At 33.4% G+C, this 9,283-nt stretch overlaps 1 non-coding gene across 1 annotated transcript; it reads left to right on the forward strand.

Annotated features, from left to right (window-relative positions):
- Positions 1–555: 555 nt before the first annotated feature.
- LOC131183489 (small nucleolar RNA R71) lies at positions 556–661 on the forward strand. The gene has a single exon (XR_009151543.1). It is a non-coding gene; the product is annotated as a small nucleolar RNA R71 (small nucleolar RNA).
- The last annotated feature ends 8,622 nt before the right edge of the window (positions 662–9,283 follow it).

Here is a 9,283-nt window from a genome sequence, read left to right on the forward strand (position 1 = left end):
ATGGTTGCCTATTTTGCTGATATGGAACTTGACTTTCATTGTGGTTGAAAATTCGATTTTGAACTTGATTTTGCTGATTGCCCCATGAAAAGTTGGGATGATTCCTCCAATTTGGATTATAAGTTTGAGAATAAGGATTCCCATTTGCTTGTTTCCATAATTACCAACATATGCCGCTTGTTCTCCATAATCTACTCCACACTGGTAGTTTCTCTGCATAAGCCACTTGTTGTGAACTTCCAGTGATGATGTTGAACTAACCAACATACTCAAATCTTCCATCTTCTTAGCAAGGACATTTGTAAGTGCATCAAACTTTGCATTAATCATGTTGAATGGATCAAGATCATACATCCCAAAGACTTGCCTTTTCTCGAGTTGAGCTGGTCCTCTTGGACTACTCCAAAGATGAGTATTCTTTGCAATTTTCTCTAATAACTCATAAGCTTCATCTTCATGCTTAATGATGAATTCTCCTCTGCTTTGAGCATCAATAATTCCTCCGATTGCAGGAGTGACATTTGTGTAGAAATTCGATTTATCATCCATTTTGGAATGGCATGATGTGGGCATAATCTTTCCAATTCCTTCCATCTCATCCATGATTCATAGAGAGTTTCATCTTCTCTTGGTCCAAAGATGTCATTTGATTCCTCACTCTTGAGTTTTTCCAGTGGAAAATATTGTGCAAGAAATGCATCGCTTAGTTGCTCCCAATTTGTAATGGAGTTGTGAGGTAAAGAATCAAGCCAATCCAATGCTCTATCTTTCAAAGAGAATGGGAATAGCTTCAATCTTGCTGCATCATCGACACTCCAGGTTGTTTTTGCATGTCGCAAATCATAGCAAACTTCTTCAAGTGTGTGTGTGGATTTTCAGAAGGATGTCCTCCAAATTGAGAGTTTTGGATCATTTGAAGAACTCCAAAATCCATTTTGTAACTGTCGCATCAATCCTTGGTCTTGCTATGCTCTCTCTCAAGTCATCAAAACGAGGAAAAGCATGATCCATCATACTTCCCTAGGCACGCTTTGCATTAACAACTTCTTCTCCTTGGGCTTCATTTTCATTGTTTTGACCATTTCCAAGATTACCAACACCAATTCTAATTCTTTCATCAGCCATATTTGCTTCAATTTCGGTTTCTCTCAGCTTCTTTCCTTTTTCTGGTTTCTTTCTTGTTGGCCTTGCAAAATTTCTCAATTTCAGGATTGAAAAGTAAGGTTGTGTCACTTGAGCTTCTAGCTCTTCTCATAAAAGATTAAAGTACCTGAAAAAGAACAAACAAACACAAAATGAAAAGATAACAAAGATAAAACTAAAAACAACTAAAATAATCAAGAAATCAATCTAAAACAAACAACTCCCAAGAACGCGCTAAAAACTTGATGCGTCCCAACCGCAAGTGCACGGTCGCATAAGTAGTATAGAAAAATATCGATCCCACGAGGAGTTGTGTTAATGATTGAATTTTCGATATAAAAGTTGACTAAATTGAAGTATTTACGAGATTAAAATGATGAATTAATGGGTAATGGGGTGTGAAATCTAAATGTGCAAAATTAATATTCTATTCAACAATGTATTAATTAAACTAAAATTGCATCAAATAGAAATAAGCAAGTTCAAATATGGCAATATTTAAATTGGCAAATGATTAAATTCGATTAGAAATTAACAATGGTAAAAAGGCGAGTCCGAGTTCGGATTTCATATTCGAGCTATTTTGGGATTTTAAATTGGTTATCCAATCTTGTGATACTAATGGGTTTTAAGGAGATTAATTCTTAAATCCTTTGAATTCCCTTTCGAGTGAGACAAAGAGTGCCTTAATCAAACTAATCCTACTTTCGTGGAGTTAGAATTAATTAAGACCCATTAAGTTCTTTAATTAATCTATGAATCCTCTTAATCCTTAGCCTATTTCTAGGTCTAAGTTAATTAAGTCCAATTTCCTGATTATCTATCACAAGGCCTTCTCCTTTCTGCTTCAACCATGGATTAAGAACATTACTCACTGGGATCCTACATTAAGCATGTCATTAAGCATACAAGAAATGAATAAAACTCATTAAGACCACAAAATATAGATTACCCAATCAAAATCCACAAAATATCTCAAATATTACAACCCTTACTCCGAATCAAAAGTAAACTACTCACTATCCATAATGCTTACAAGATATGATGAGTTTAAATGGAAATAAAGCTTTAATCTAAGCTAAGAAGTAAGTAATTAAACACTAGAAATGTAGAAAAGTGTAAAGAAAGAAAGAAATGCAAATCTTAGTTGAAAATGGTGTGGAAGGTGAAATGACTCCTCAAATTCTGCTTAGCCTCCTCCTTTCTTCCTTTGCTCCTTTTTCTCCCTCTCTAAAATGAGAAAATGGGACTATTTATAGCATTTTTCTGACATGGAGCCCTAAAATAGTATGTTCTAGGAGGAATACATTAAGGGAATCTTCTTGACTCATTAATGAACTCTTTATGGATCATAAGTGGACTGCATAAGTTATGCAGTCCCTTATGCACATTTCGGCTGATTCTGGGTTACTTATGCGAAGCTGCATGACTTGGTGCCTAGGTTATGCACAATTTCGTGAATCTGCCTAAGGGAGGTGAGAATGTGCATAAGTATGCGATCTCCTTATGCACATTTCATTTGGTTCGGGCAGTGTTCTTCCTCCTTATGCAGAACTGCATAGCTTATGCGGCAAGTTATGCACAGTTTGGTCAATGCATATTTCAGCTTGAAAACTTGTTTTTTGGCATCTTTTTGCTGTAGAAGACACTCCTCAATGGCAAAATTCTCTTTAGTCCTTCAAAAACACCATTTTTCCTACAAAACAAAGTAAAAATTACAAATTAGTGCAAAATTGACAACTATGGAAAACTAACTAATTAACTAATGAAATTAGCTAAAAAAATGACTAATAACCAAATAAAATGATTATGAAATTAGACCTAAATGACTATGCAAAATGTGTGCATCAGTAACTTATTAAAAACAGGATCCCAACAACGATACCATTTGTGTTCAATGCCATAACCAAGAAAACAACATAGACGAGCACGGGGTTCTAATTTGGTATGTTCATGAGGTTGTAAAAGAATAAAAGAAACACATCCAAAAAGTTTAAGGATGGAATAGTCAGGAGGTTGTCCAAACAACTTTTCAAAAGGGGATAAATTATGAAGAACCAAGGTAGGAAGACGATTAATAATATAAATAGCATGAAGAGCTGCTTCTCCCCAAAATTTTTCTGGACATGAGGCAAAAAGAAGAAGAGTACATACAAAATCAAGAATATGGCGATGCTTGCGTTCATCTCGCCCATTCTGTTGAGAGGTGTGGGGACAAGAACATTGAACAACGGTGCCTTGTTGACTAAGAAACTGAAGTAAAGAAGAATCCCGATATTCCATATTCCATGGCATTGTCTATTCAGAGAATTTTAATGTCACAAGAGAACTGAGTTTTAATCATTTTTGCAAATGTGATGTAAATTTGTGATAACTCAGATCGATGTTTCAAAAAATATATCCAAGTAAACCGAGAATAATCATCAATAAATATCACAAAATAACAAAACCCATTTATTGAAGAAATAGGAGAAGGACCCCAAATGTCAGAATGAATTAAATCAAAAGGAGTGTCTGAAGTAGTATTATTATGAGAAAAAGATAATGCAGGTTGTTTTGCAAGCTGACAATTTAAACAATTAAATGACTCAAACTTAGTAGATCCTAATAATCCACGAGAAATTAAAGGTTGAATTTTACTGGCAAAAGCATGACCAAGACAAAGATGCCATTGGTGAATGGAGGAATTAGGGATTGTAGTTGCAGATACAAATCTCTGAGGAAAATGTAAAGATGTAAGCTCAAATAATCAACCCACTCTGTGACCCTCCCCAAGAATCTGTCCCATTTGGGATCCTGTACCTGGACACCATGGGGAGAAAAAATAACATTTAGTTCTTTTTCACACAACTGACCAACAGAAATAAGATTGAGCGCCAAATTAGGGACATAATAGGTGTCAGGGATATGAAGATTTGAGGTAGATACATAACCAATATGTGTGATGTTCATTTTAGTACCATTTACAGTATGGATTGGTGGTAAGGAAGATACAGGTTTTGCAGAAGACAATAATTTAAGATTAGTGGTCATATGATTACAACATACAGAGTTAAAAAGCCAATAAGAAATACCCGAAGTGGCAGACATGGCAGCAGGAGAATTAGAAGAGATAAACTGTTTGAATAGTGCCTCAAGATCACTCATGGTGATAGCAATAGAACTCTCAGTAGCAGCAACAACAGTGACAGAGGAAGATCCAGTCTTTGAGACATTCTTCAATTTAGAATGCTCTCCTTTTGGTCTTGGAGAGCGTGTGGGACATTGTTCAAGAATATGACTGTAACCATTGTCACACCTTATCCCTCTGTAAGGCATAACATGATCCCGTAGAATACCTAATGAACTACCGAACTTCACCTACCGATAATTCATTAAGTACACTACAAGGGATTTTAAAACTATTTTCTTGTATTTTGGAAGTGGTGAGCATTTTGATAGGAATTAAAATCATTTATTCAAAGCTTATAAACTAGTAAGAATTTTTTGTCCATTTTAATTTTACCGCAAATTTTATAAAAATTTTAACAGAGTTTTGTCTGTATTTTGAGAAAGTAGTTCTTCAAATACCTGTGAAAAATACTTCCAATAATTTTACACAACTCCCAACTACCAAATAATTTTAAGTCAACTCAAAATTTTGAAAACAAACCATTTCAAATAATTCCATCAACATTGTATGCACAAATTAAATTTACAGATATAAAATCCAAAAATAATATTATTACAATTTATTATACAACTGCTCACTTTACATTGATACTTATGACATTACAGTATTTACATCAAAATAATTACAAGGGTATAAAACAATACCCGTACAAAAGGGATCAAGAAGTTCTTGTCAATCCCGCAGCTCACTCTGCTACTTTCTCCTTGCTCTTATCTGCGACAGTAAATTAAACCATCGCTAAGTATAAAAATACTCAGTGGTGCACAATAAAAATTTAAAATATAATACATAAATCATTCATTGACAAAACATAATTTAAATATTTCTCAAATTATCAAAACTCATAATAACACAATTTAGTCAAATAATTTAAGAAACACAGTGTTGCCAATTCATACACAACTCAAGCCATGACACAAAATTTCCGATCAATGCCGCGTTGTACACCACGACAAAGTAATCTACAACCCCACTAATCGAAATCAATGAGGGAGGTGGCTAGCTAGCTAATGAGTACTTATCCGATCTATAACCTCAACTGGTAAACCAGAGAGGGAGGAAAGATAACCAATCTCACCCCATAAATGGAGGAGGAATAATAAGATACTGTCATGCTAAGTGTGAATCAAAAATCAATTTCAAACATTTTATTCAAATGATTCGTGAGAAATTCAATAAGTTTCCAAAGTCATAATTTCATTCACAAGATGGCAACACAATTCATAATTAACTTCAAATTTTCATAAATCACACTAAATCAATTTTTCAATGACAAAAGGCTCAAATAAGGTTTATTGTGCACAAACCTGACGTGAGTCGGCCTTGACTCAGTCTCTCCGAGCTTTCAAGTCTTTTTTAGCTGAAACACACAGTTTCATAGTGTTTCAGTACCATAACTTAGCATAAATCCAAAAATAAATTTAACTTCACTTTTACCTAACTCTAATGTGCTAAACTCGACGTTCTTGAAATTTTTGTGTTTTGGGTTACTATTTACTACACTATTCAAGTCAAATTGTTGACTTTCTAAGGCTTAATAGGTATGGAAATTCCAACTTCACCCACATACCACATTTTGGTCACTAAACTTGTTGGTTTTGGTCATTTTCTCAACACTTAAGTCTTTTAGGCAAAATTGTCAATTTTCAGTTTTTGGTGTCTAAGGTTGCACTGTTCTATTAGTCACTTTTCTGTTGGAATTTGGCAAAACTTCCTTCATAGAAAATGTTCCCTATTGTCTTAAGTTTATTCTAATTTTTGAATCACTCCAATTGGAGTTTTTTATCTCAAGTTATATCCAAATTACGGTTACTGTTCATGCTACAGAATTTAGTTCTGCAGATTTATTGATCCAACTTCGTTCAGCAATTTGATTAAGTTAAGTCCATAATTTGGTCTAATTTTCTTCATATGAAATGTTCTACTATGCCTTAGTTTCTATCAGTTCAAGAATCACCTAAATCGAAGTTTTCTAGAGAGTGTTATAGCCATTGAAACTTTACTGTTCATATGGTAAATCTGCAGTTCTGCAGGTTCAGTGATTCAACTTTGCTCAGTAATTTGATTGGTTTAATGACATAATTTGGGTTTATATTCTTCATGAAAGTTTTATATCTATATCTCATCTAACCACTGGTAAAATTTCAGGTCATTTTGACCTGCCTAGCTCGAGTTATGACCAAATGGACAAACATTGTTCATTTGGTCAGTTTGTGCAGGGCAGCTTGCAATTTTGCAACTTTGGTCAATTTGTTCACTAGGTTTTAGTCACTTTTTGGGTATACTTCCTAAATGAAAATTTTGTCATTTAGTGCCTATTTTCATCCCCAATTGGTCCCATATCAATTGGACTTGTAAAATTTCATTTTTGGTCCTTCAAAGTTGACTTGGTCATGCTGTAGTAGCATGACCATACTTCCTCCGAATTTGACTTTAATTCCAACACTTCTAACACACTTAATTAGGCCACAAATGACCATTTCTCACTTCACATTAGGTCAAAGACACCATTTACAAGTTTCTCACATTTTTGGTATCTAAATCCTAATGTCCAAACCCTAATTCACACTAATTGTTGCATTTACTTGATTCCATGCCTTTAACCATAGTCATTCAACTAAGTAAGGTTTATATACCCATTCAAATCATGTAAATCACCCTCCCCCTTCATGCTAGCCGAATTTCAATTTGGTCCCTCAACAAATTTTCTTTCCATTTTAAGTTTATTTATAAGTAATTCAAGCTAAAAACACAACAAATAATCTTAAACTTTCAAATTGATGTGCTTACCTCAACTTTGATATCCAATCTTCAATTTTTCTCCTCTTTTCTTCTTTCTTTCTTGTTAAATTTCTTTCTCAAGGGAAGGGAATAAGGTTTTATGGAGTGATTATGGAACAAGTTGGGATTTGGTAAGGGTTTCAAAGCTTGAAGACAAGTTTTAATGGAGTTTGCAATGGTGAGGGAGAGAGAGAGGATGAGGCGGCTTCAAAGGCTTAGGAAGAAGACAATGATTTTTTTTTTCCTTTTCTTTTCTTTTATTTACTTATGGAAGACCCAAAATTCCAATTAAGTAAATATATTAAGTATTATTTTTATGGCATCATGCATGAGGTCATGCATGATGTCATCACCTTTTCACTTTTCCATTTTCTTCTTTTTTTTATTTATTTTTTTATTAGTTCTTTAATTTAATTCTCGATTCCGAAATTTTCTTTTCTCTGATTTTATTTGACAATTAGGTCAGGAGTCAGCTCTCGGGGTTAATTGACCAAATTGCCCCTCGCCAGTTCAACCCGATTTGCAATTAATTCAATATTTCTTTCGGCTCCCTGACCTAATTATTTGACTGGCTTAACAGTTTTTTTTCGTGATTTTCTCTTTTCCACTGTGTTCATAAGGGTCCTAAGGATATAGGATTTTCTCTCATCCCATATAAACGCTACGCACACATTCTCTACATCAGATATAGGATAAATCTTTGAACACGCTCAACTCACTTGCAGACCTTAATCAGGACCATATTGGGACACTCGGCTCACATTTTGTTTTCACTCCAGATCTCCTTTCTTTTTATTAACAGGTAGGATGCACACACCCAACACTTACATAACTCGGCACATTGATAAAATCATGACAGTTTTATTAAGATCCTTCATCCTATATAAACGTTATGTACATATTATTTACATCCAATGTGGGATCCGAAAGACTATGTAGTTTTTTTTTAATTCATTATTATTGTATATACAATATATTTTGTGTACTTATTATAATTATTAGTCAAATTTCATATTGAAAGCAATATCATGAACCTTAAAATTACATGTTTAATTATCAATAAAATAATTGTTATTTTTCTTTCGTAGATTTTATATTATGTATTCAAAATCTCATTTGGGTGATGACTATTGGCTATTTAAATATCATAATTCTTTAAAAATTAAAAATGAGTGAGATAATTTTATTTAATTAATTAATTTATTTATTAACATGCAGGATAAATACCCTAACTAAACAAGTAGTGCTGAATCAGACCGAATCGTCCGCTCAATATATTAATGGTTGATAGGACAATTGAATCAATAACGTTGCCTCCACTTGAAACTTCAACTTGCCAGATTAATTACTCAGTAAGTTCGTGGCTATGACAGATTTCTTATAAAATATTTCACTTCACCACAATAAGTTCCATATAGGCCTCCAGAAAGCTACTTCCAATGGGTCAATCGTGTTGTTTATAAGTATACATCAAATATCTACAGACTATAAATGAAAAATATATAGTTAGCACTCATAAAAAATATCTTACAAGTACTCCATTCTAGTTATTGATCTTCCATTGATGTCCATATGATAACTATACGCATGTTATAACAAGAAGCAATGCCCTACAAATATAGGACAAGCAGTTTGCTAGTGAAGAAAGAATTAAGACTCAATACATGGATTTAATTACATGGATCATGGCCCATGTTCATACAAAATATCCTAAAATTTTCACTTTATTTATTTCACTAGTCAACTATGTAATCACATGTTTATAATCATGAACTATATAGATAAATCATAGTCTAAGTGTAACTTGAATTGCAGAAAATTGATGCTCCACCAATCAAAAAATGAATAAGAGTCTTTAATAAGCTAAGAACTAAGAAGCTAAAATACTTACACTCTTCCCTCTTATGACCATTATTTCCCTTTGGAAAATAGTACATATTCTACATGTTTCTTTCTTGTAATTTTCTACAAAAGTGTATTGAGAGAATATGTTTTTTGGTCTTATATAGTTTTGCATTGCAACTATTGGTTATGTTACAACTCTTGGTTATACTGCATGGAAGATAAGGCCACATTTGGCCAACAATTATGTCCTTCAGTATAGTAATGCAACTCTTTGATAAAATTGTATACCTTTTGACTTTATATGATTTTGCATAGTTGCATTATGTAGTTATATGCTATTAA

This window comes from Hevea brasiliensis, chromosome 9, assembly GCF_030052815.1.
Source record: "Hevea brasiliensis isolate MT/VB/25A 57/8 chromosome 9, ASM3005281v1, whole genome shotgun sequence".
NCBI classification, from domain to species: domain Eukaryota; kingdom Viridiplantae; phylum Streptophyta; class Magnoliopsida; order Malpighiales; family Euphorbiaceae; genus Hevea; species Hevea brasiliensis.